The sequence below is a fragment of the Haliaeetus albicilla genome, chromosome 1 (genome assembly GCF_947461875.1).
Source record: "Haliaeetus albicilla chromosome 1, bHalAlb1.1, whole genome shotgun sequence".
Taxonomy (NCBI): domain Eukaryota; kingdom Metazoa; phylum Chordata; class Aves; order Accipitriformes; family Accipitridae; genus Haliaeetus; species Haliaeetus albicilla.
In genome coordinates, this window is record NC_091483.1 from 10,913,393 (window position 1) to 10,940,305 (window position 26,913).

Consider the following 26,913-nt stretch of genomic DNA (forward strand, 5'->3'; position numbering starts at 1 on the left):
GATGTAGTTCTGACAGGGACAGGTTGACCTAATGTGTTGGTTAAAGAAAGTTTTGCGTGCAGTTTTGAAAGGACTTGATTACTGTATAGTTGAGTTCACCTATTTTACACGCTGGAATAATTCCTAAAAGAAAACTTTCTTTCCATATAAAGAATTGGAGAATGTGTGAATTATTCATGGCAGCAAGTTGAAGATCAGGTTCGTTTTGTGTAAAAGATTAAAGATGAGGTCAGGACTCCTTGGTCCTGTAAGATGTAGTTTCATTCCAGCCACTTCATTCATGGTTTTCATGTTCTCCTTTAACAAGGTCATTCACACTTTGAAAAACATAAGCAAAAAAACTGAAGTGCTGGTTCTTAAGAACTAAGGTGATAACCCAAGTTAGTTCTTTTATTTACTGTATTTTCCAGTCATCTGAAACATTTCTAAGTCAACAAATATTTTTAACTTTTCTTTCTTTCGAAGAATATTTAGCTGTCCTGTACTTCCATTCATGCTTGCTTTGTTTTCTAAACTCCATATAACTATCGAAAGTCAAAAAGTTTTCGACTAAATCTGCTTGGTTATTATTCAGTAGCTTTTAATTCCAGGACCATTCCTTAGAAGCAAGGAAAAGATAGCTAGAAAAGCCCAAGGGTTTCCATGTGCTTAAATTTGTCATAGAGGGAGCCATGCTTCTGGAAAACGTGCAGGGAGTTTGCAAATTGAGAAGCTGAAAGCCCCTGGTTTTATCTTACCTATTTTCCTCCCATCTCACTGCGGACCGCTCTTGCTTCGGTTCGCTTTCTGGATTATGAGGGCATCTCTTCGGTAGCCGCTATCCCATTTCTCACCAGTAAGGGTAAGTTGCTGCCCTACATCTTTCCCTTGCTGGAGGAAATTATTTACACTCTTGATTCTGCTCATCTTGGCTGAAGCGCTGAACTCTGCTTTTTACGACTTTGACTGAATGAGGTAGGAGGTTAGGAGGACTCACCTCTATTTTTAAGGAAACTGTACTGATACTGTTTTTATCTTAGCATTTCATAAAGCATATTTTGATTGCTGTGATATCACTGTCAATAAAAGTGTGTTAATGTGCAATACCTATTTATGTAATGTGTCAAAACTGGGAACGTATTTTGAAAGTTCTTCAAATACCTCTGCCATTAGAACAATGTAAAAAGACACATTACAAAATTTATTATAGTGAGCTGTTCATAGAAACATAAAGGATTCCTGCAAAAAAATGTGATTTGAGACAAAACCACAGAACTATTTAGATATCCCTAGCTATACAGTTGGAGGTTTTCATAGGCATCTTGTCTTCTAAAATGGGGGCAGTGGAGAAACAAAAGGATGTATTCTTTCTCGGCTGCTTGAGTAAGCAATGAGAAGCTACTGGAAATAAACTGGCATGTAAAAGAACACTGACCTCAACTGAATAACAGATGATGTTACTTCAATTTTGGGTTCTTTCTTTAAAAAAAAAGAAAAAAGGGGGGGGGGCAAGAAAGAAGAGTTTTTTGTTTTACACTAAATGTTTCTTTTTACTTTGACTGAGAATGAGGAAGATAAAAGAAAGTATTTAGCAAACGAACAAAGTGTATATTTTATGTGATATTTAATAAAATCCTCTTCTTCCTTCCTTTGATTCTTAAAGATGATGTGGTTGGGGCAAAATCCTGAAAATCCTGTTTTCACTTTTGAAGTAAGCTTTCTGCTGGAGGCTGATAAAATGATAGAACAGTATTCAGTATATTTAATAAAAAACTGAACTTCGCTTTTGTAATTCGTTTTTGTTTTGGAAAATGATATGTAGCCCTGCTCATCAGTGTCTTTTACTTCAGTAGTCTTAAAATGATATAAAGGAATTGTATAGATAAGTACATTCATATGTGCCTTTTATTTTAAAAAAAACAAACCCTCACTTAGTATTAAAATGTCTTGAGTAAAGCACTGCATAATATATCTATGCAGAGTTGGAGAAATCTCCAATGATTTCCAGCATCAAAGGTCATTTTTTCTTCTGATAGCCTAGTGACCTTTACATTAATTTCCTATTTTATGGATTTTCATAAATTATTTAGTTGTATGGTTAAATACTGAGAGCAAAGTTAATATAAAATACTAGATTTTGTAAAATAGGACTTTGTGGGAATTAATAAAGCTGGTTTTGGAAACGTCTGCTACTTGTGTTCCCAGAAAATAAAAATTGCACTTTTTTATTTGTCGCATATCGATACAGAGCATACATCTAATGGTATTTTTAAACTGTATAATAATGAATAAACAGTAAAATACATGATTATAAACAAGAATAAAAACAAGGTCGTTGATCTTCACTGTGCTTCTTAGGACACTGAGCTTGGCTAAGAGAAGAAAAAATGCCAAATTCAATAATTATTTAAGGTGCTGAAGGGAATAAACTACATGAATGCTAATTAGTGTATGTTTTAGATACGCTACTAGGTGGATGAGATGAAGCTGTGCGTTTGTCAGCATTGTTATTCTTGGGATCTGAATTTTTTCAGCAATTGTAAGTAGCTGTTTTAGAAGCGATGCACTAATTTTGCAATAGTTTGAACAGTCTAATAGAGGTTGTGTAGGCACAGCTGACGGGAAAACTTGGTGGTTTTTTATATGCTTGAGAGTAATCTTTTCTTCATCTGATTCCTATGTACTCTGGTCCTCGCAATACCAGGAATGTTCTTGTTGTATCCGAACTTGATTCCAAATTCGTTGAAGTAAGTAATAAACTTTCCATACAGTTGGAAGACATTGGGCTTATAATCTCTTTCCAGAATATAATTCTTATTCCTTTAGTGTGGGAGGGGGGTGTTATATTGTTATTGTTTATAATAAATATGAGAGGAATGTGATTATTTTATGAAAAACTGTAATTTAATTAGAGATATTTCCATCACAGGGGTTTTTTTGCCACAAGTGAGGTGATTCCTGGTTTTCGTCAATGTAAATAAGTGGGAAATGAGATTCAACACTTTTCTCTGTCATAAAAATGTTATGACTGTAGATTATACATGTGTTCAGAGATACACTGAAAGACAGCTGAATGTTCTTCAATGCAAGGTCTAGGCAGCAAACTTCAGACTACAGTTGGTTGGACATATTTCACCACGAGGGAACTGTGGCTGAAGAATGCTTCACTGAAACCATTTGCTTCCTTTTTCTTCTTCTTTATTGTCAATTTGTAAAAACGGATGTCGTGAAACAGCTTTCACTGGAAAGCTTTCTTAATCCAAGATACAATTTCTCATCTAAATGAAAAAAAAGGAGCTACCCCAAATCAATGTACTTCAGACAGGCACTTGAGACTCTCACACTTGCATCTGAGATAAGGAACCTAGCTACTAGACACTTGGCTAATCGGAAGTAACACACTAATGAAATTTTTGAGAGATCATAACTTTTCCAGATGCAGAATAGAAACCTTAGCCTCATCGCTTTCCCCTGCCCCGCTCCCCTGCGTGGTGATGAAACCACTTACCACACCAGTCTTCTAAGGAGGTTCTGAAAACAGGATAGAAAAAAGAAAACTGAAAACACTGTAGAGCTGTTTCCCCTAATTCACCTCTAAATTGGGTGATAAAATGATCTTTCATTAAAAGAAATACTTATTAAAAGCTCTTCCTCCCCCCCCTCCACTCTATCAACAGGACATTTCCTGAAGGCAACAGAAGGAACTGCACCCAGGACCATTTTTTTCGACAGAAATCAAAAGGACCCCATGCTAATGAGTTCTTTTCTCTGAAAATGAGCTCATTACTGTTCATTTTCCTCTGCTTTTAATCTGTTCTTCAAGTATGTGTCTTTAAAAATTTCAAAAGGCATTTCATGGATCTGTGACAAAAGCAAAGTTAAAAAATAGACTTGCTCTAATGAAAAGCATAGTCGTGCTTCAGTCACAAAGGCGGAAATTTAATTATTGAAGAGAGGAAAGCAGGGATGGGCCACGGATCAGAGAAGTGAACTGGGAAAACAAATATGAAATTTTATAAAGAGAGAGAAAAAGGAAAACTGAGAAGCCACAGATATTAAATCTGTCAAATGAAATGCACAACAAACTACAATTTGGTATAAATTAAAAATATGTATAATTTCCTGATATAGTGTATTCTGGCTGGGGTGAGATTATTTCTAATGTTAGAATTTATGGATAAAGAATTTAATTCAGGATAATTGAAGAATAATTTCTAAATAAAACTGAACTTTAGTTCAGATTTTTTTGGTCTGACTGCATCTCTGCTGTTCACCAGGTTGCTTATTGACGGTAATACTTTGGTTTAGAATGCTTACTTACATTTAAACCTTTTTACTTACCTGTGTACATCAACAGGATTTGATGGAATGACCTGGCCTGTGATTCAAGTTGCTCATCAAATAACTTAGTAAATTCTTTGCAGAATCAAACATTAAATTGTAATTCATTCTATATGTAACAGAATACATCCCTTAGTGTCTTTTTTGTTCTCCTGAATATTCCTAAGTTTTTACATGCTTTCATCACATTTGGTCTCTACTTTCTCTCCATCAAGCAATGTTTGCTAAACAATTTAAAGATGTTGTAAATACTGAACTTTCTGCTTTTTTAACATGAATTAAGATTTTTCTTTTACTAGGCAATGTAAGAATTCAGAAATAAATATTTCTTCTAGTATTCACTTTTTTGTTGTGCAACGTTCCTTTGTAGTATTTCAGGTGACTCAGCATGAGTCATTTTTATGACACTGAAAGCACCATTTGTAACTGAAAAATGGGCTCTGAATCTGTTCAGTTAGCAAAAATGATGGCCTAAAAAGGTATGAAAGCCCTTTAAAAATGTTAAAATAGATGCCCTCCAATAAGGCTTTTTGTTTGCACTGTACCTTAGCATATAAAATTAGTATAATGGAAACAGACTTAAGCAGGTATTCAGAGAAGTATAGTCTTCTGTAATAACAGCTTCGCAAGGCTCAGCTAGAAGCACGTTTTTCCTGTTGTTTTATTATATTTACATAGCATGTTTTGTGTATTGTCTTCAGTACACTTTAAAGTGAATTTCCTGTATCAGATGGGCACAAATAGTGACTGGCGTGCTTTTGGTATTCATGGAAAGAGATTAATGCTAACCCAAGTATTAAGAAGTGCAGAACGTCCTATAGTTACTGTGTGCACTATACCTTATACGATAAGTATCCTTACAATAAAAGGTAAGGGCCATACTACCTGGAGGTCAGAAATTTCATGCACAAAAAGTGTGAATTAATTTTGCTTCTGTGATGTCTGCCAGAAATCTGAGCTCATTGGTGATTCTGAAGGGTCTCCTCTATGCAGTTTTGAGCAAAAACGTATGATAAGTTGCTAGGCTTCACTTGCATACCAGATAATTTATGTATTTGAAGGCTCATTTCCATATGTATTACAATATAATTGTACGAAGTGGTGTAAGTACACTCAGAAATTGGGTTCTGATTTCTCAATTATTTTTACTTCTAAAATTTTGAAATGTGGGTACCTTATTTCTTCCCCATTTAATAATAATTTTTAAGTATTGCCTACTTTTTTGGAGGTACTTTCAACAGAGAAACTGATCTCTTAATTTGAAAGTCATGTCAGATGACAACTAGCCCTGTAAAGGCCTAGAAAATACAAAAAATTTTCATCTCACTTGCACTTTCATGTGCAGATTAGCTGTCATTGCTGCCTTTTAGCTCATCTTAATATTAGGGCTTCTGCATACTAAGCATCCACTTAGTTACTGATTACTGTAAGAGCCTGGAAGTGATGATCATCTTCCTGTTGGAGAACTGCATAGGGACGTATATTCTACATCATCTAAGTATTTTGATAGCTTCTGCGTTTCCAAGGTGCTAAAATAAACTCTTAACTCATACTTATTCAAGGGCAATGTAACTTCTCAACACTGTCTATTAGAAGTCATGATGTAATTGAACATTTTGGTGATAAAATAGGACATTATGGCCTATGACAGGGCAATACAAAGGGCATAAAGCTTCATTTAGAGGCTGGATTCTTGCAGAATCTTGGGGACATAATGATTCATGTGATTTATGTGATAAAATGTAAATGCATTTTACAGTCTTTTACTTCAAATGGAAAAGCATGTTTTGCATCCACTCTGCTACAGGTGGGTATGCAGGATGTTGCAGACAAAATTCCCATGGTCTGGAATACTCAACCTTGTTTGAGACCTCTGTCTTCAAGGAGAAAAATAAATGTTATTAAAATAATGAATTTTTCTAAAAAGGATAAAGTAAATTCTGAACTTTGGCTTCTGAGGAGAAGTGAAGTTGTAAGTTTTACACTGGGTCAAAAAACCAAGACAGCAATTCAGTTTAAAATTGACTTTTGAGAGACATTCCTGTTTTGAACCTTTCAGGCTTAGTATTGAAAGGGGGATAAATGTAGATATATTCGAATATGAAACAGCTGGGAAGATTTACTAGACATTGTGTTTCATAACCTTTAAAGAAACGAGAAAACCTGGTATTATCATTAGCTTTCATAAGGTAAAATGAGAAATCGTAATAAGGAACACTTAATACTGTGTATTTTTATAAAGAATTAGACATATCCTTTTAAATAAATGTTTAAAATAATCATAATTTGTGACAAAAAAAAGGTTATGAGCTGATTCCAGCCCGTTTAAAACAAAGATTACAATAAACATGCACACGTGAGCTTTCAGGCTGATTAGTTAAAGGTCAATGTCTAGGTTATAGTTTTCCAACTGAGATACGTTATCCTTGCTGCTTTTTTGAAATCAAGCCTATTTTATTTGAGATACTAAAATATACATTTAACCTCTAAGCACGCTCTTATTTCTGGATGGTGGTTTGATTTATTTAAATGTGTTAGGCAGCTAGTTTGACCTTAGTCTTCCCATTTCCTCTTGTTGTTTTAGGATCCACATTTTCTATTTCAAGAAATTTTGGCACCCAGGTTGAAATACTTTGATGCATACTCCCAGGCTAAGCAAAATAGATGCAAGTTGCTAAAAGAAGAGATGTTTTCTTCCTTATGTAAATCTGCTGAGCTGAGCAATAGCGGTGCTTTCTTCCGAGATTTTCCATTTGGTAGCGCAGCTGATTTCCAGCCATTCCTATTTTTCACGCAGTATGAGTTCAGTTCTGAGCTCATACATCACTGACCACATGCTAAAAATGGAATTCCATTTACATTTAATATATCTTCATCCCATTTCTTCTTTCTGGAAGGCTTGTTAGGCTCACATCCTCCTCTTCTAGCACTCCTCCTCCTTTATTGGCTTGGGGTGCGTTTTAAGAGCATGGACATAATTCTTGATGGAACACTTTCTCTCTCCCCTCAACATATAATTATGTGGTGGGCTGCTGAAGAGACTTAATAGCCCTTTCAATGTGAAGACAAATACTTTAGAGAAAGATATATATGTCTAATTAATAAAAGGCTGGCACTTCAGCATCATGTATCATCTGAGCATCACCCAATTAAAAATAACACCAAAAAGACATGAATTGTGATGTCATCTACCCAATCTTCATCTGGGTAATTTTGACATTGGCACAAGGAGTTGTCTTTCTTTACTTGAAGCTTGTGTTAAAAGCATAAAAGAAATGGGGAAAAAAAAATCTGACACTTTAAAGTTTGCATAGATTTTGAAGACATAATCATGAGAATATTGACAACCTTTAAACAGGTTCACTTTTTAGTTTTTCTTTTCAAATTTCTATGTTGCGTGTCAATGTGGGTTATTGGAGTTTCATCTTCTGGACCCTTAGTGGGCCATGGCTCTTTGGTAGGCTAATAATGGATAACACATGGTAATCAAAGGTAAGAGCACAATCCCCGGCATTCTGTCAAAAGCTGTCTCTCAAAGTTCATTTTACCTATAAACTTGGATGTGTTTACTGTAGTGAGTAATGAGTATTTACACTTAAAGCGGTTAAGATGTAGACAAACAGTGGATATCGTCGGTAGATGATGTGTGGCATGTTCAGTTTTGCGTGGACTGTATGCTCTGAGCCAGAGGTGATTTACACTGCAAGAAGCTTTTCAGGCCTACTTATGCTTAATTATGAAGATGAACACCACTGTGCCTTACTACCCCTATTTGTTTAACAATTTTGGAAATACAGACAGTTAAAGAACCAGCAGCATAGGCTGAAGTGGGGCTAGATGCTGCCTCCTGTTCACTTGTCCCAGACTGGGCACCTTTTGGACTACTGCAGCTATAATACCTGACTGAATCTTAGATGCTGTGAAATTGGAAAGAATTGCTGGTTGTTCTCTGTTCATTGATACATATTTTTGAGCTCCTGTTTTCCCTGCATTGTAATATGTAGTTTTAGTTAAAAAAAAAATCCCTTTGGGTAATCATGTGCTGTGATTTTGCTCCTATCACAGCAGTTGTTTTCTTTTATTTCACAGTTTGGGGGATTTGAGGGGGAACAACTTCCTAAAAGTTCAACAGTTTTGAAAATACTGATGCTCCCAAGGTTTATTGCACAGAAGTAGAAGATAGTAATGAATTTTGTCTAAAGGATAACAGGGTGAATTTAGTAAACTACAACTGTGTTGTGAAGATATGTATGCAATTTATATCAGTGTAGTCCTTTTTTTTTGATGGATTTTGGCCTGACAAATTTACCAAAGCCCAGTTCAAATCTTGTGAACAATTACAAAGTGTGAATGAGCCTGTATGACCGTCACAGCCAAGTTCATTTCAGACTGAAAATACACTAAATGGGTTGTGCCGAGAGTTCTGAAACTGCATTGTCTGCCAAATACACAAACCAGCTGCAGCCACTTGCAGGGGTTTTGAGCAAATGAAGGATTTGGCTGGAGCAAGGATGATTTGGAGCATGAGTTCATGCAGTAGTGAGGAATGTGGAAGAATAGCCAAGGAGTTATTTTTCAATTTGCCTTCTTTTTAAATTACACTATTGTATAAGGCACTGTACTTGTACAAGAAGAAAAGAGGTGCTGTCCTCATTAGATGTTGTCTGGTCCCAACATTAGGTTAAGCACAGAGAGGCTTCCAGGCTCTCTGTTCAGAACACGAAAAGAAAAACAGAGACTCTTCAAGATTTGATACAGAAGTCAATGAGAGCCTTTTCTCTGATCTCAAGAAGTAATCCAGGCCTTGCAGTCATCTTTTAAGAGATGGAACCTATGGCTTACTCTCAAATTATTTATTAGATCAAGGTGTACTAAGGAGGCTTGTCAGACAGTGAAGAGTTGCTTTCCCGGCTGCCTTGCCTAGTGGTGAACCTTTCTTTTCCGAGTGGCAGTTTGAAGGGGCCATGGAAAAATACTATTAACTAGCTGTTGATATTACTCTGTGTGCGCACTCAAGCGTGTTCCTATTAGGCCATTTCTATTTGTGCTAAGAAATACCGTTTTCCACCATGTATATTAAACAGTTTAGGAAGTATCCCTTAGCCACTGTGTGTAATAAGGATCAGGATTTTAGCCAAATGAATAAACTATTCAGAAATATGCAAGAGCCACTGCTGTGGCTGCAACCTGTTGATTGGGGCATTTGAAATCTCCTTCGAAGAAGTCACACTGAAAAAATATTTTTGGACCCAGGGTTTGTCTCTCAATTACACTTGATTTTGAATTTGAAACAAATGGGACAATTTTTCAAAAATAATAGCTTTAAATATTTGCTTGTCATGAAGTTCCTCATATTTTGTCTTGGCTATCAAGGCACAGTAACTTGTTAGGGAAGAAGGTGTGCTTTATAAGTTTTGAAAACACACATAAATTTACTGATCTAAACATTAGTAACTAAAATGAATACTGTTATTTGAAGTTCTGTGTGAAATTAGTTTACTTAAGCCATGTATTTTTCAAGTCTGTTTTCTATTGCAGTGACTCTTCATACTTAAAGATTAGAAGACATAAGTTGTCCTGGGAAGAGGCTGGATAGCAACCAGAAGCATTGGTCTTTCTGGTGAGTAGTGGGTGTTAAGACATTCGTATTTTAGATTTTTTGTTTTTCACGTTCTGGGAAAAGGTTTGTTACATAAAAGTGAAAGATGTCTGTGAGACAGAGCAGATTTCCAGATGTATGCCACAAGAAAATGAAGTTTTGCTAGCTGTTCTTACTGTGTTAATGTGCATTGTGTTCTCTGAGAGAAAAGTACATTCACCACTGGAACTTAAAAGACAAATGCGCATCCGTATATTAAAAAAGAAAAAAACCACCTAAAAGTAAAATGTATATTAGTTTTTATAGGTTTATGGATGGCAGAATCCATTTCTAATAAGCAAAATGAAACTGCACTAATGAGAACTATTTTGTGATCCTATGAATTCATAAGATAGCATTTAAATTTTCAGCTCAGTCTTGTTTTACAAAATATGTGTCTCCACCAGAACCACATATAATTTAATCTGGAGCAGGCGTTTGTACAGTAAAGTATGGGCAACTTCGTGATGACTGGAAATCTCCGCTGGTAAAGTATGTTCAGCTGGTGAGGTATGCAGCTCAGCAAGCACGTAAGAGACAGCCAACTCCTGAAATATGCATTCTGTTAAATAAAGCTTTGTAAAATGTTAACAGTTAATGTGTATACAATAACTCATCCTGGAAGGTGCAGTCAGTTGAAGCTCTAAAAGAAGAAATGGATCAACAAAACACAGATCTTTGCTCCTAAAATATGCAAAACAAAGTAGTAAATTATGCATCCTGATTATTAAAGTATGCAAATTGATCTATCATATGCATAACAATTTGACTAGAAAAATATGTACATAAGTCAATGAAGAATCAGCAGGCTGTGCAATTTGATGTATGCATTATGTAACTTGATCACAAAAGTAAATGAAATATTAAATGACAAAATACATTATTTAGCTGAATCATTAAAGAATGCTAAAAAGATTGAAGATGTGATCCTTTAGAGGCACTGATATTCTCGGTGTCACAGTAATTGTTGTGGGGACCCAAAACCTCGCACCTGGTCACGTTTACTTCCATTGCTAGGAGCACTGTTTCATTCTGTACCTCAGTAGGAGCTCCAGAATCTGGATTTGACAAACTTGATGAATAGCGTGCATCTGAGATTTAGTATTGGAGCTTTTGTTCGCTTTGCTTTCCTGTTCATTTTTGTTCTTTTGTCTGCTTTTGTGATGTGGCACATGAGTCTGCGAGGACTGTATGTACGCTCACCCAACCAGCTGCGTGACTCGGGAAACTTCTGGAAAAACTCAACACTCGATCACAAAAGCAAGATTCCTGTGCCCGTGCTTTGAGGAGGCAAAACGCTATGTCTTTTGTTTTCCATTTAGCTGGGGTCTCTCTGGGTGGTTTTCAGTGCCCTTTTGATTTCTTCGCAGTCTGCAGGCTGGATTTTTCTCCCTTAGAAGTGAGGAAAGCCAGTACAATAGTAGTAAGCCTACTTTGGGGAGATTGCCAATCCCTCCCATTTGAGAGGAAGGCCTTTGAAGTCCTTCAGAAGGGGTGTTTGCTATTTACCAACCTGTTTGAAGAATTTTCTAGGGGAAAAGACAACTTTAGCAAGATTTGCAAACCTCAGATTTCCTTGCTGCTCTTTGGTTTGGTGTTTTTTCTGTGATTGATACAGAAATCATGGATTGTATTAGACTTATTTCCTAGTGATAGGAGATTATATCCTTTTCTTAGTGATAGAAGGTTGTATCCATGCCTCCTCTGAGCTTCTTTGATACCATTGCCCTCTTCTGGACGGTAGGATTATTACTTTTTTGTCTTTGCAGATCATTCTTCTGTTGGGAGTACGCACAAGGAGTCTCAAATACAACTTCTTTGCAAAATGTGCACCGTCATAGCTCTGAAGTGAAAAGTAAATCAGCAGTCTCATAAAGACACCAAGTCAATCCTGATTTTATATTATACACTTGATTTTCTCAGATGCTAGGCTGGGTGATTTGCGCATAGGATATCTTTGTGCTCCAAAATGTCCATTCAGAAAATGTGATGCAGGGAGGCAAGAAAGAGCTAATAACCACTCAGGGCACTTCTTTTGCTATATAAGAACATAATGAGTTAATTTCATTGAATTTCAAAGCATGAGAGAACAGCACATGGGATCAATGGCCTTCTAGGCCATTCTGTTTCTTACAGTGACTGCTAGCTGTTCGGGAAGCTTAGGGAGGACTGTAAGGACAAGGCAAGCGTGTAGTGATGCTCATAGAATATTCTTTCATCTTCCAGGCTTCTGGAGTCAGAGGGGAAACCACTGTGTTAAACACCCTTTCCTAGATAACTATTCCGCCGGTTTGTCTAATTGCTTTTTGAATCTCTGCCAACTTCTAAAACTAAATTGAGTTCCGCAGTGTAATGCATACTGCCTGATGAAATAGCTCATTTTGTTTGTTTTGAACCTACCCTACGTTAATTTGTTTCATGCCTCCTGTTTTTTCTAGTAGAAAAGATAGGGAGCAGTCCTTATTTTATATTTCTTTTCTGTTGTCTCCTCTCTGAGTTATAGTTATTTCTTGCGTGGCAGACATTCAAAATTCATTGTTGTAATTTCTTCCATCTACATCTAATTCTAATCTATCCTTTTCTGGATGTTGGGAGTGAAAGTGAGTCACTTAAGTGAGCTCCTGGCAGTAGGGATCACTTCAGAGGCTTTTATTGATAATCACTCCCAGAACTGCCTGATAATGCTGCTCTCAGAAGGGAGTTGATGAGTGCATCATACTTTGTACCCTCTGCTCCTGCACAGACCAGTATGTAGGAACTGGCTTTGAAATATTTTACCAAATTCAAACTTTTTGAGCTTTTTCCCCTGTCTGAATGAATTCTCAATTCTTCTCTTCAGCTTTCCTCCCCATCTTCCCTGCAACGGTTAGGAAACCCTTCTGGGGATGGGAGATGCTGTTCCTGAGGTCTCTGTGCAGCACAAACTCTGTCTAGCTGCTGTTGTGGTATTTGTCAAAACTAAGATGAGACTACCTCAGAGGTGACTGGTAGTCTGTGGGATGCTTTTGTCCCGTGACAGCTTCATTTGCTTCCAGGAGTGCCTAGGACAGATCCTGAGCATCCAATGGGGATGGATACATGGATCGGTCTGGGTGGGATGGCCATCTAGCACAAGTGGTCAGTCAGCTAATCAGCACCATCTGACATCTGGACAGACACATCAGAAGTACTGACGGAGGATGTAGAGGAAGATACTGGACAAGGGAATGAGGGAAAGTGAAGGCTGGAGAGTGAAACGCTAGAGAAGTAGAGTACTGAGGATAATGAGATACAGGTACAGTAACAGGGTGAGGACAGATGGGCGGAACAGGAGAGAGGGGAAGGACAAAATACCAGGTAGCAGTGCTTCATAGGAAGCTGTGAATGGTAGAGAGGCTCTCATGTAATTTTCTGTACTAACTGTGTAGTCATTCTAGGGCCAGATATCTAGGTGCAGTCATTCTAGGGCCAGATATCTAGGAAAAATACCTCCCGAACATGCAGAAGAGGGTTGGCTCTGGTCTAGATGATATATGAACTGGCCACTAACTTCAGACAGTTGCAGATAGGGTGAATATCTACCTCTTTCCTTCCAGAGAATGAGACAGGACTCTGCCAGCCCAGAGTCCACCTTTGGCTCTAATAAAGACTCTATACCTCTGTATTAGGGACTTGCAGAAAATGGTTTTCATGCGTGGGCTTTTTTCAGGCTGCTTTCTTGGGTTGCTGATCTTGCAGCTGCTTCTACACAGAGCTATACTTAAAATACAGGATTAAATCTATTTCATGTCTTTACACAGAATAGCATTTTCTGGCCCTAAATGATTAGTGTGGTATGTTTAAGAATATAAAACCCATTTTCTATATTTGGAATTAGACCAGAATAAATATAAAACAGAATATCCCTTGTGCTGCATAGTTTATAATTGAGTTTGCTTCTTTTTTCAATCTTGAACATATAGCTTATAAATTAGTGGAGCAGCAGAGTGAAACAGAGTGTAAAATATTGCAATAAAACTGAACACTTTGTATCTTCCTCTCTCACAGTTATGATCATTACAGAAAATAGTTATTAAATCTCAAAAGATTACTTTAATTGAATTGCTTGTGTAATGATAACTTACTGTTTCTAGAGTCCCACAGATTTAAAAAAAAACCCTGTAATACTGCTCTTCTTCATTCAGAAGGAAGCTGCAATGTTGAATTTTCACTTGAACAAACCTTTTATCTGTTAGGTACAAAATAGAAATACTATCATTCAACATCTTATATGCAATTCCTTTAAAATTTTTTACATACCTATTACATATCTATAAGCTTATTGCTATTTTACTTCTGTTAATGAAGTTGCCATCTCCTTGGTGATAGTTTTGTGTTTTGCCAAATTGTTTAAGAAGCAGCAAAACCCGCCAGAAAAAGTCAGTGTGCTTGACATTTGAAAGGTAACTGGAAAAACAGACAGTATTGCAATCTTGATGTTTTCTCCCTTATTTATTAATGTGCCATAACTCTTTTGTCAACCACGGGTGGCTCTTGGCCTCCTGGTTTGTCAGACACGCTCACAGGTAAAGATATTTTTCTCTTCTTTGGGGTCAGAGATTGACCAGACGGGTATCCTAGTGCTTACAACTATTACTTTGGTTATCTTTACTTCTAGTTGCTTATACATATTTTCTTGAAGTATCATGTATATATAGGTCTAACCGTCACTGCTGCTGCGACCTTTTTGCAGTTGCCATGAAGTCTTAACTACCTTCCTCAGGCAGCATGTCTTTGGCAAGCCAGTGGAAAGGCATCCTGGCACAATGTGATGCTCTAGTGTCTATGTTAGACCTGTGTTTTATACTTGGAGTATTCCAGTCTTTAGCAGAATCCACTTACAACCCAGCGGTGACGGTCAGGACTCTGGCTCTTAGTTTAGCGCTTATTTCCCATCATCAACCACAGTACCCCAGCGTTATGCGGAGCCCTATTGCTTCCAGTTCCCCTTAAAATACCTGTCATGTCATGTGGTCTTTCTGTGGTGAGTTCATGAAAACCTGGATATCATCTGGAATGTGTTTTGTGTCCAAATTGGCATGTTTTAGAATTTGTCTTCTATCCGCTAATTAAAACAGCAATAGATGAAAAGAAAGAGAAGTAGATTAACAGCAGCACATATGACATAAGTAATCGGACACTTACTTAATGAACCATTGCAAATATGATCCATAGACACATTATTGGCATATAAGCTGGGCACAACAAGGATTTTAATGAGATTTGATAGGCTACTTAAATCAGATTCTTGACAGGATTATCCAAATGTGTTCAAGCTGCAAAAAATCAGAAAAAAAACCTAATTGCAACATTTGTGCTAGCAAATACTTAGAATTTGTAAAACAAAAATATTAAACCACATGGCTACCAGTTTTCTGTAATGAGGATAACAACCTCAGTAGGGAAGGCTTCTATAAAAATTACATCTCCTGTAATGAATATGAGGTCCGCAATGAACAATTTAGTAGCAAAAGAGAGGAACTAACGTGGTTATGGATCAGTCAGTCCTTAGTAAGAAGACATTTTAGACAAAGCTACTATAACAAATATCTCTAACAAGAGCAATCATTGTGGTAAGTGACAGTGCTTTCCTTTCCTTAAAGGGGGAATTGCTATTATGTCTCTTTTCGAAAGACAAAAATCTCAACATTTGAGCCAATAAATTATCATTGGTTTAGTATTTAAACCTAATGCATTTCTTCATTTATGGTGTCCTTTATTTTCATCTCTCAACTGAAACCAGTAGTTGCTTTCACCATCACAACTAGCACAGGGTTCTTTAAGTGTTAGTTCTGGTTTTCTGTACCTGTCCGACATCAAAATAAGTCATTAAATCATCCATCTGTCCTCATATCTGTAAGTCATACTCACAGCTTCTTTCACTCTGTAAGTCTGCTAACAGCTGTCTCTGCTCTATATTTTCTAATGTAAGAAGTCCCAGATACTGAGCATTCAAAGGCAAGTGTTGCTAAATCATAGTCCAGGAGTTTTTCAAGTTAAGCTGGAATAAAATGTCAAACAGTAGCTCCTTGCTTTTGCGAGCAACAAAGCTTTCCACTATTTACATTTTTGTGGATAGTGTAACTTGTGTACGATTACCAGGGGAGAAAGATAAAATTGATATGCATCTCTCAGAGAAATATATGCCATTTTCATCTAATAAGGACAGAGACAGAATCATCAAAGTCATTCTGTTTTGGAAGTCTCTCTCAAAAAATATTAGTATTTCTGACAAGTTAATAAATTGCCTGAATATGATTTGTTCATGGTCAGCATAGTCACTCAGTGAAAAGGAAGTTACATGTCTTTGATCTGTCCAATTCGGATCGTCATGAGATTCCTGTCAGGATTATTCAAATGTGTTCAAGCTGAAAAAAAAAAAAAATCTCACATAAAAAAAGTTCCTGTAACATTTATGGCAGCAAACAACCGGAATTGGTAATGCATAAAAATACCAAAGTGGTGGCTTATCAGAACAGTTTACTGAGCAAAATATTCCCAGTAGAGAAGACTTGTTTAATTTGAAAGAGGTCATATGACTGCGGTCTTCACAGAAATTGGCAGTCGAAATAAGGGTACAGGCTACGCAGCGCTCTCCTGTCTTTTTGGTTTTGCATTGGTTGCACTGCATTATTATGATTAAGGGGTGCAGACTATTTCCTGTACCTAGTATGGGGACTAAGCCCTTCATTTCTCCCTGATTTTAAGCAGATAGAATTTGCATTGTACTAGTAAGACTAGTGTTTCTTACTTTCCAACAGTTTTTTTGAGGCATAAGAAGGTATCGAGTACCTACTTGCTTTCTCCTGCCTTTCTGCAAGTTAGTTTCTCATCCTGTTTTGCTCACAAACTATTTGTAGAGCCTAATGCTCTGTCTCCATGTATTTAAGAGAGGAAGATGATGCCTGTGTGCTTTTTTCATACTCAAATGTTTGAGTTATAAACTTATTCATGCCCATAATTTGAGATGTCTAGAAGGCAAAAAATAATCATGATTTAATGTACAGCTTATCCTAAAATGGACATCGCTCCTGCCAGTGTCATGCATTGATTGATACTAACATAGAATTTGGGAATCCGTTTGGTGAAAATCTGTTGAAAGTATGAAGTCCTTTTTCATGAGTGCACTCTCGCTTCTACAAGATAGAATTCACCTCTCTGACATTCTATCTAACAAAATGAATTTGTACCCGTTTGGTTTTCAGTTGTAAAAGCTTTCCACTCATACTTTAGGCAAGGTACATATCTGTAGTGTTTGTTTTTTCATCTACCATTTAAGTTGTGAAAAAGAAAGTCACTCTAAAGCAGATGAAACTTTCATCCTTAACCTCTCCTAACATTCACAATAGAATAATTTAAGGTCTTGAATTTGAAATGAGTATTTAAAATGACAAATGTTTTTTCTGAAATTTGCACATAATTTTAATGATAGATAAATTTCAAGACTCCATAGATATTCTTTCATACTTAAAGATATATTGCCTGCTCTTGTTTTTATTCAGTTACTCACTTTCTCAAGGTCATAATACTTGATTTCATGTAGCATAGTTAAACAAAATGTTAGAAAACTGGGATATCTGGAGCCCCCTATAGTGCTATGTACTAGACATATTTTTAAGTGTTTGTGCAGTAGCCAAATGTAAAGAGGCATTGTATTTCTAGTATCCGTTTAATACCGTCAGAGTAAAATACAGTATAGAGATTGTATATAAATACAAACAATTAAAAAAAAGAGAGTTTAAGATTAAACAAAGCAACATGATGTCTCTCAGCATGTGTGGAAGTTTGATGTCATAGTTTGTAACAGAAAAGGGCTTTTGTGTTTTGGGGGGTTTTTTTGTATGTAGTAAAGAGATATGCAAGGCTGAAATAAATGATATTGCAGTTTGAAGTTTTAACAGGGTGAATACTTTTGCTCTAATCTATTGAAGCTTTTGTGGAGTCCAGCTGAATAAAACAGAGTCACTCTTTTGCCTGAAAATTAAATACTTCACCTGCACTGGGGATGGAGATCTTAGGATTTTGGCTTAATCAATGTCCCATTGAGCTCACTAAGAAATTTCCTCCTTTGCCTGCTTCTTATAATTAGCCAAGAAGTTTAATGTCTCTTAATGGAACATCGAGCATGGCCTCCTGCTGCAGGTAAATTGACCATTCATCTTTTGCTTTTGTGGTAATTCCTGTTTTACTCGTACCTATTTCCAACCCCTTCCCTCAAAATATATTGCTTAATTAGTATTTATAACAATGGCTTATTTTAAGATGGGGTTCAAAGGTTTGAGAGTAGTTTAGAGAAATATTTCAGCTGCTGACTGGTAAAGCCATTATCACTCTCCGGAGGGGAGCTGTAGACTTTATATGATTCACTTAACAAAATGGACCAAAGGTGAGCGTGAGGTGATCCTTAACAGGGTTATTGGTAAGATTGTACTGAAGAAAGCGTATCCAGGAAATAGGATTGTCTACAGGATAACAAGATTATCCCCTGCCAAATTCACCCTGTAAAGAAACAGGCGTAATAGGCAATAGAGGAAACGAATGGGACCGCTAGAGATCTGAAGCACATCTTTGGTTGCAGTGATGCTGCCTTTGGAGAAAGGGGAAATTTGGAAAAGCTAGGGAGTGAGGTGTTAGAAACATTGTAAAGTGTCAAATAAGATTAACAGTAAAAAAGGGTTTACTCTATGTCAGGTAAGATGCAGTTTAACATTAACCCTTATCCGGCAATATTTCTTTTGAATGCTTTCAGCAATCTGAGATGAAGTTTTTACACAGTCATTTGATCAAGCATATTTGTCAGACATAGCATTTTAAATATAACGCTTTTTGTAATCGACTACCTCCATCAGATAGACTAATGTCTTTCTGGCTCCAGTTGTCTTTGGTTCTATAAGACCATCTCAGGGTCATTTATACCGCTGGGTATAAATTCCTGTAAATCTTGCTTCTGCCATTTATCTCAATACACAAATGCAAATAAATTTGTTAATGCATGCCAGCAAGCATAGGCATTCCTGACTTCTTCCAAAACAGTCACTAAACCTCTTACTCAAGTAGATAATGTACTGTATAATAAGCTCCATGCTTTCGAGGAGTCTTTTTTGACAGTGGTTTCTGCTTTGGGCTTGTCATTGCCAAACAAAAGCTTTTGTGATGCTGTCTTGATACATTACGGGGTGGGGACACATTCATCGGGATTTCTGGTCTTCCGTGTGCTAATCCTGGTGAACTGCCGTTGCCAGGAATCAAGGACAAGATATTAATGGCTTTGGGTACGTGAGGCACGTGCCCGCGTTTCGTTCAGCGTGTGCGCTGTCCCAGAAGAAGCTCTGGGCGTCTCGTCCCGGGTTTGTGCTCGGGAGGTGCACAGAGGGACAGGTTTGATTCACGGAGAGCATGGAGTGCAAATATGGCTTTATGCACTTTGTGCAAGTTTAGAAATGAGATGAAATTTGCCTGTGCATCTCCCTGAACACATCAGTATAAGCTCCAGCTACTGTCTAGCACTCCTTCCAGAAAGTATTTATCTTTCTGAATACTGTCATCCTCAGCAGTACGATTTCCTCTTGAGCTGTAATGTTATCGACAGTGGCGAGCCAGTCAAGTACACTTTTTCTTGGCTGATTTGTCCCACTTCAGCACTGAACAGTTTAGTCTAATGAAAGAAACCAAGGCACCTGCAGCCACTGTCTAGAGAATCCAAATAATGCTGTCCCCTTTTTAATTGCGTATAACGTCTTAACAGAGGACTGCAAAGGGATTCAGCCATCGGCACAAGAGAAGTACAGATCTGAAGGCAAGATTAAAGAAATGACTCATACCCGACAGACAATACGTGCCATCATTTCTCCATGGGCCAAACACGAGGATTAGGGTCAGAGGGTTAATCTGTGTATCGGGGCGAGTGGGTGGTGAGGGAAGAAGAATAACACAAGGAGTTGGTCAAGGCTATGGCAAGAAAGAGCTGAAGATATTGACAGGTAAATCAGGGAAGGAAAGCAGAGATTGTGTGAAATGAGCCACTAGGATGGAGCTGAAGGTGTCATTTAAATGAACCAGGAGAGAACCAGAAACAGAAGAATAGTGATTATGTTAGGCAGGTATACACAGGCACACCTAGCTGTGTCCTCATCCTCCCCACATCTCCTACTTCAAAAAAAAAAAGGGCGGGGGGGGGAGCTAAACCAGTTTTGAAACTAACAGGAATTCTAGCCTGGAGGCTTTGGCAGCCCTTATATTTTATATTGGATCATTTACAAAAGGAAAAAGCATTTCAGCTGATCCAGATCTAAAGGCATTTAGAAATGGGGTGGGGAAAGAAATCCTCCTCATTTTGACCACTGGCCAGAGATATTGTCAAATAACAGCCTGTACGACAGAATATTGAGAACTGGAGCTATTGCCGGGGAGGCAATGTTAGCTCAGAAAAGTGCAGCTTCCTCTTTGGAGTGACCGTGATTTGTGTTGCCACGGGAGCGGAAGCAGCCTGTGCGGAGAGCGCACCTTGCCCCCTGGTGCCTCCTGCTCCTCGCCATCCACGTCAGGGTACAACAAAAGCGTTTGGCACTTCTGTCGCCTTCTCTTTTCTCTGCGTGGGGTTCATCCTTACGGTACCCAGACGTGGAAGAAGACAGGACACTTGTCCATATGTAGAAATAGCCCCTGACTCTTCACTTTGGACATAGTCCATGTGGGTAGGGAGCTGGCAGGGCACGAGCTGCCATGATCTTTATGCTTTCAGATTGTGCCAAGCTCCTGCTGCCTGTACTTTAAGCAGTGGGTCCTCTTCGTTTCTGGTGACAGACATACCTTTTGTGTACCCCAGGAGCGTCTTTCACTTGTTTGGCTGCGGTCGTCTTCCTATAATTATGTCTCAACTACTAAGACATCTGCCTGGGAATTAATCCTGTGGTTTTGATTAAGCATCACTTTTTTTTTTTTCATCCTTATTCTCCTTCAGTCCTGTTTTTAGAAGGAGAAGAAAACTCATGGCAGAACCCGCCCAAACCTTCTAAAACCTCAGTGAACCCTAAACAGAGAATCTTTCGTGTCACTTGGCAATATAAGTGAGCATTAGATGCAACAGAAGTTATATTTAACTATATCATTAAGCTCTTCACATGTGAAAGAACATTGAAAAGGGCAGAAGATAAGACTGTTGTCTTACAACTCTTCTATAATTAATTACCTGAGTGAAACAAACAGAAGGCCTGTCAATTCCTAATTATGATATTGCCCCCATTTGGATTATAAACATTCTTCAAGATTAACAAATTTATGGGCCATATCATCTGCAGTAGTTGCAAATTGTCCATACCTTCATTATGGCCAGTGCAACTAGGACAATTTACAAAGGTGGAAGATCTGACCTGATGTCAATATGATAGAAAAAAATGATATTTTGTTCTCATTATCCTCACTGTCAGCACATACGGCGCTTCTATGTGATACAATTCCCTTAATACGCAGCAAATATTTACCAAGCTCCTCTGTTTGCTTCAACTGGACTACGGATGACCAGTTGTCATCATCAATCAATTTATCAACTGAGATGATTTCATCCTCACTTTATAAGAGCCTCTGTTCAAATAGGTTTCTTCCTGAGACAGTATCCAAATTCAACAAACTGATTCTTATGTCACTTGAGTACTTGGCAGTAATCTTTTACAGTGTCTTGGAAAACCACTGTTGTCTTATTTCTTGCTGGTACTAACCTTGTTAAGAATTTCAGTTTATTCTGGGAGGAGAAACAGTGCTGAAGGATACTTTACTGTAAGCAGGGTCTGTATACTTTTGAATGCTGATATAAGAAGCATTGTTGCTTTCATTTCTATTTGAAATAAGTACTGAATGCCAAGTGTACCAAGGTGCTATCACCGAGATAGGAGACCCTCCATTTTGACAATAGTAATAAAGGCTATTCTTAAATCTGAAAGACTTAATGCCTTGAAATATTACTTTTTCCAGAGTTTTGTTTTATAAAACATATATAATTCAAAGGCACTGGATGGTGAAACTACAGTGGCAAATTACAAGAGTTATTAAAAATTCTCTTTCAAGCTAATATCAAGTCATCAAAAAATTGAATACTCCTGACCCTTTTACCGAAGTGTAAATTAGCAGCCTAATGGTAATATTCAGATGGGCAAAAGAAATATAAGCTCCTTTTGATGAAAATAATATAAGAAAGTGCTTCCCTACTGTGAATCATCTTAACATGTGAAATAGCATTTTGGTACAATGATCTCTGCAAAGGGCACAGCAAGCCGGAAAATATGGAAACAAAAGATGAAAGCAATTTTGTGCATCTCTTGCCAATGTTTTATTCCCTTTTTAGTTATTATATAAAATCTGAACATCTCAAAGCACCTTTGTATGTTACTTTAAAACCAAATGACTAGCCCAACCAATAAACTATTTTCCTTACAAAAACACTAGTTAGGGATGTAAATTAAAGCTAAAGCATATAATACACTGACCACGTTTAAGAATGTTTCTTGTAAATATTTTCATCTACCGATAATAGCTGCTTTTACGGCAGCATTAATATCTACATGTCTAAAAAAACCCAGAGCTGTACATTTGAAACAGGATTGTTACAAAATTGCAGGGATGTTATATTTTTCTTCCGTAATTGTATACTGTAGGAGAACAAATTCTTAAGAAATCGAAGCATACGTTAACAAATAGAAAGCAGAATTTTTATTTCTGCACACCCACCCATGCTATTTGCTAAGACCACCCATGGCAAAGGTTGTATAGCCTAAAATTCCTCACTGGTGGGAAATCCCTTCTTCTATGGTGAAAGCTTTATTGTATTATGCTAGTCACTTTTGCTCTGTGATGCAAATTGGCCTACTCTTTGTCATACGTGTTAATATTTTTCATGGGCACGCAGATAGTTTCCATGTATAAAGCAGACAGCTGTGCCCTTCCCACTGTTAATTTTACTTGCTTGCTTTCGTTCTCTTTTGGTGGATACAGCTCATGTAGAGCCACTCTGCCCACAGGCATTAATCCAACAAAACACTTGAGTGTGTGCTTAACGTTAAGCAAATGACTGGAGTCATTGAACTGTGCTGTCCTACTTATGAGCTAAGGTGCTGTAATGAATTAGAGCTATAGACTCTGGTCCAGCTCTCATGGAAGTCAGTGACGTGGGCAGCGTTCGCGTCACTGAGAGCCTTGAACTAACCCCAAAGATCCAAGCTGTGTGCTGAAGATAGCTCGGCTGTCACATTCAGTGCTTTTTTTAACTATGCGCTTTGTACTGTAGAATACTGCAATGTATAATAACTTAATAAAAAATCAATAATTGCAGCGTCTTCTGCTTTTTAAACAATTGAAGTCATTACTAAAATGTATAGTTTTCATCATATGTTGTCCCAGGTTGCCTTCCAAGATTGCTGATGATATTGAAAAGAATTAAGATAAACAAAAAATTGATATTCATTTTACATCTTTATCTTGGCAATTCCGAGGGAGAGGTGAGCGTATTGTTCATGATGATTCATTTAATTATCTCTGCAGAATCTTTAACTTAAAAGCTTGTTCTCCTGAGGACAGATCTTTCCTCCCACAGATCTCCACTCATACTCAGCAGCACTCCTGAAGTCAAGGAGGTCCTGCTTCTGACTGAAAGTCTCTTTGTTTATTGCTGCTAAGGTGGGTACCTTATATAGTTTTTAGGGTAATATGGACTGTTAAAAATGAAAGTTTACAGTGAATAAGAGAATATGTGTTGGTTGTTATCGAAACCTACTTTATAGCTCTTAAATTAAATCTTGCACGTTTTTTGTCTGATATATTCTGTACAACAGCATATTTGGGGGCAGGGCTGTAATTAGCTAAAGGTTGCGATCCACAATAAAAGCAAAGAATTTGGAGCCAAAAGACAAGAACCAGGTTAGCTGAGAACTTGAAGTTGGAATCAGCCACAGACTTGGTCATTGGGAAATGGAAGTAGCTTAAGTCAGATGCCGAATTGAACTGCAACTTCTCCTCTTCACCTAATGTTATTGCACTCATGGTTCATATATTGAACTGAAGTGCTTTGGTAGTCCAGCAACCACTAAGAGACATTAGATGATATAAACTCAACTCCAAGCTCAGTAAGTTTGGCAGGATCTCTAAAGGCTTAACCCCTCGTTACTGTTGAGAACAACCTTCCAGAAAGCTCTAGGTTGTATCTACGCTGATGATCTGTATACATACATGGTTGAGTAAGTAGTCTCTGTGCCCTTCGTAATGGGGAGTAAACACCTTATTATTATTCAAATTGAATCTTAGATCTCTCTTAGCCATGATACGTCACTACTACACTTTAATGACAGTTAAGCTGCTTGGGCACAGGTGTTGTGGGGTATAGTGAACCCGTATTGTAAAGATAAGGGCACTGTGGTTGTTTGCATATTAATTTTCTGTGCATTAAGGTCATGTGTTGGCTGCACTAGGAGGTCTTCTTATGATTTAGTTTATTGTGGTGATAAAACCAGCTTTTGAATTGTAAAGATTGCGAACAATCATGTTTCCCAGAGATCTGTATAATTTAGCCTCATGATAAAAATAACTGGCTACCTACCGTGTATTTTGTGTTGTCTATGTAAGAAGGCTAAACCATAAGTAAATTCTATGAGAATACAAAGAGGGGCAAGAAAGCCTGAAAAGAAGTGCAAACGCAATTTAGGCCCAGATTTTAAAGTGACTAGTTCAAAACCAGGCATATTGACATACATTTGCCTGTCACTTGTAATATTATAATCATTCTCCTTCCTTCTCTCTTAAAACAGCTTCTTTCACAGAGTTACCTCTTCAGTCTTCATTAGCAATCTTATTTTTCTCGTTATTCAATGCAACTTTCCTTGGGACTTAAAGCTCATTTGTAGCTAATGGACACCTCTTATATATTACAAATGACAGATTTTGTCATGTACAGCGAGAACGTATCGGTCGCAGGGTTTCAGAGAACAACTTCACCTCTAATGTAGTACAAGATGGGAGGGCAAAGTCCAGAAAGAAGCATCCTGCTCTAAAACCCTTCCTGCATCAGTTCATTGGGCATTATGATAATTAGATCATCTGTCTAAATAGGGTCCATATGGTGATTTTTCTGTAAATGTTTTCTTTATTTGAACACAGTGTATTAATCTATTTACAGCTCCACATTGAAATTAACCTTGGAGACTGGATAATTAGAATCTGAGCTGAGTAGCAGAACAGTTTTTTATTACTCAGGGCAGGGGTGATGGAAATATTAGACATATTATCTCTGATTCGAAAGTCTTGGAAACAAGTTAGAGATAAATGACATGAAACTGGCGAAGGAGTCATATTCTTGCATTTGTTCTATTTTAGTTTCTCTGAGTACAGCAAAGGAAAATGTAAGTTAATTTGGGTTATCATCCTTTATTAAACCTACAAACTTTTCTTTCTGAAAAAGACAGTTGTGTTTGAGCAGCAATTCACGGTGTGAAGCTAAGAAAAAAGGTTATAATATCAGCTTGAAAGGATACCACAATTGCTTCATTTTTTCAATGCTTTTTGTAAGTTTTTTCCTAATGACAGATTTTTATGGCTTTGAGACCGAACAAAATATTTTGAATGTAGAAATAGTTAGAAACAAGTTTAAAGAGTATTCTGGTTTTTCTCATTTATTTGATTCTTTGTCACATACTTTTTGCTTTTTCTGTGGCATGCATAACACATATATTGATGAGGTTGCACTGAAATGTTTGAACAGACACAAACAAATTGAAAGCTTCCCATTTCGTATAATGGACCAGATTTTCAGAATATCGCCTGCAAAAACGTGCCAGAATTTTCTGCACCGATGTCTGTACTTAAGTGCTCTGCTGAATTACAGCCTTCATTTGCATAATGACTGATTGTGTTTGCAGTGTTGGACTTGCACAAATAATTGTGCAGTTAATACTCCAGCTGGTTCCCGCAGCCCCAGATACTGTGGTAATGGGTATAACGTAACAGCCTCAGTAGAGGAGGATGGTTTCTGAAGACAGAGACCCTGGTGATAACCAGCACCAGTCCTAACTCAAAGCAAAGGCACGGGACAGCAGAGAAGCATATGGTTTGTGAAACTAAAATGGAAATTTTTAGAAGTGCTTCTCCTTCTGGTAGCTAGCTTCACCTGCTGGTACGGAAAATCGGGTAGCTTGATGCTTTCCTGCCAGGACAGTCCCTGCAGTACGGTCATACCCAGATCAGCTTGGAGAGACCAGCATCGGAAAATCCCCGAGAGGTTTGCCAATAGCAATACCATGTTTTGTTTAAAACCACAGCAAATCAACAAAACACCCTGCTCCCTTAGTCCGGGTGCCATAAAGTGTGCAAGTTTTAGTTATGGCTCCATACGAGCAGCCAGCTGGAGCGCAGGAGCAGGGTGTTTAAACAAACTTGAATCCCACAAAACAACAACGTCTCGCCACAATTTCAGCAGAGAGCGGTTTAATGAAATTGTTCTTAATAGTCATCACCTTATAAATAAGCAGAACATAAACCTGAGACAGGAATCTCCACTTGTCCTCAAGATGGTCACAGCGTAGGTAGCGGAAGTGTTCCGAGATAATTTGGGAACCAAGCAGCCTGGCACAGGGGCTGTTGCATCTACTCTCCGTGGCCACGGTGGTGGCCCTGGTGGTGGCCCCATCGGGTGTGACAAGCCACCGGCCCCAGGAGCTTCCCGGCGGGACCTCTTGAGGGCGGTTTGCGCTGCCTGTCTGGGGCAATGTTACAGTGCCAATTAACAACCAGGAATTCTCTCTTTGTGATCAGCGGGCTAACGAAGATAATAGCCTTTTATTCACTTACGAGAAGGCTGAGACTTTTGGGGACATCTGCCCCAATACTGGAGGGGCGAATGGAGTTAAATGAGGGTGCAGGGCCTCCGTGGGCAATAAGGAATGATTTCATGGATAATGAAT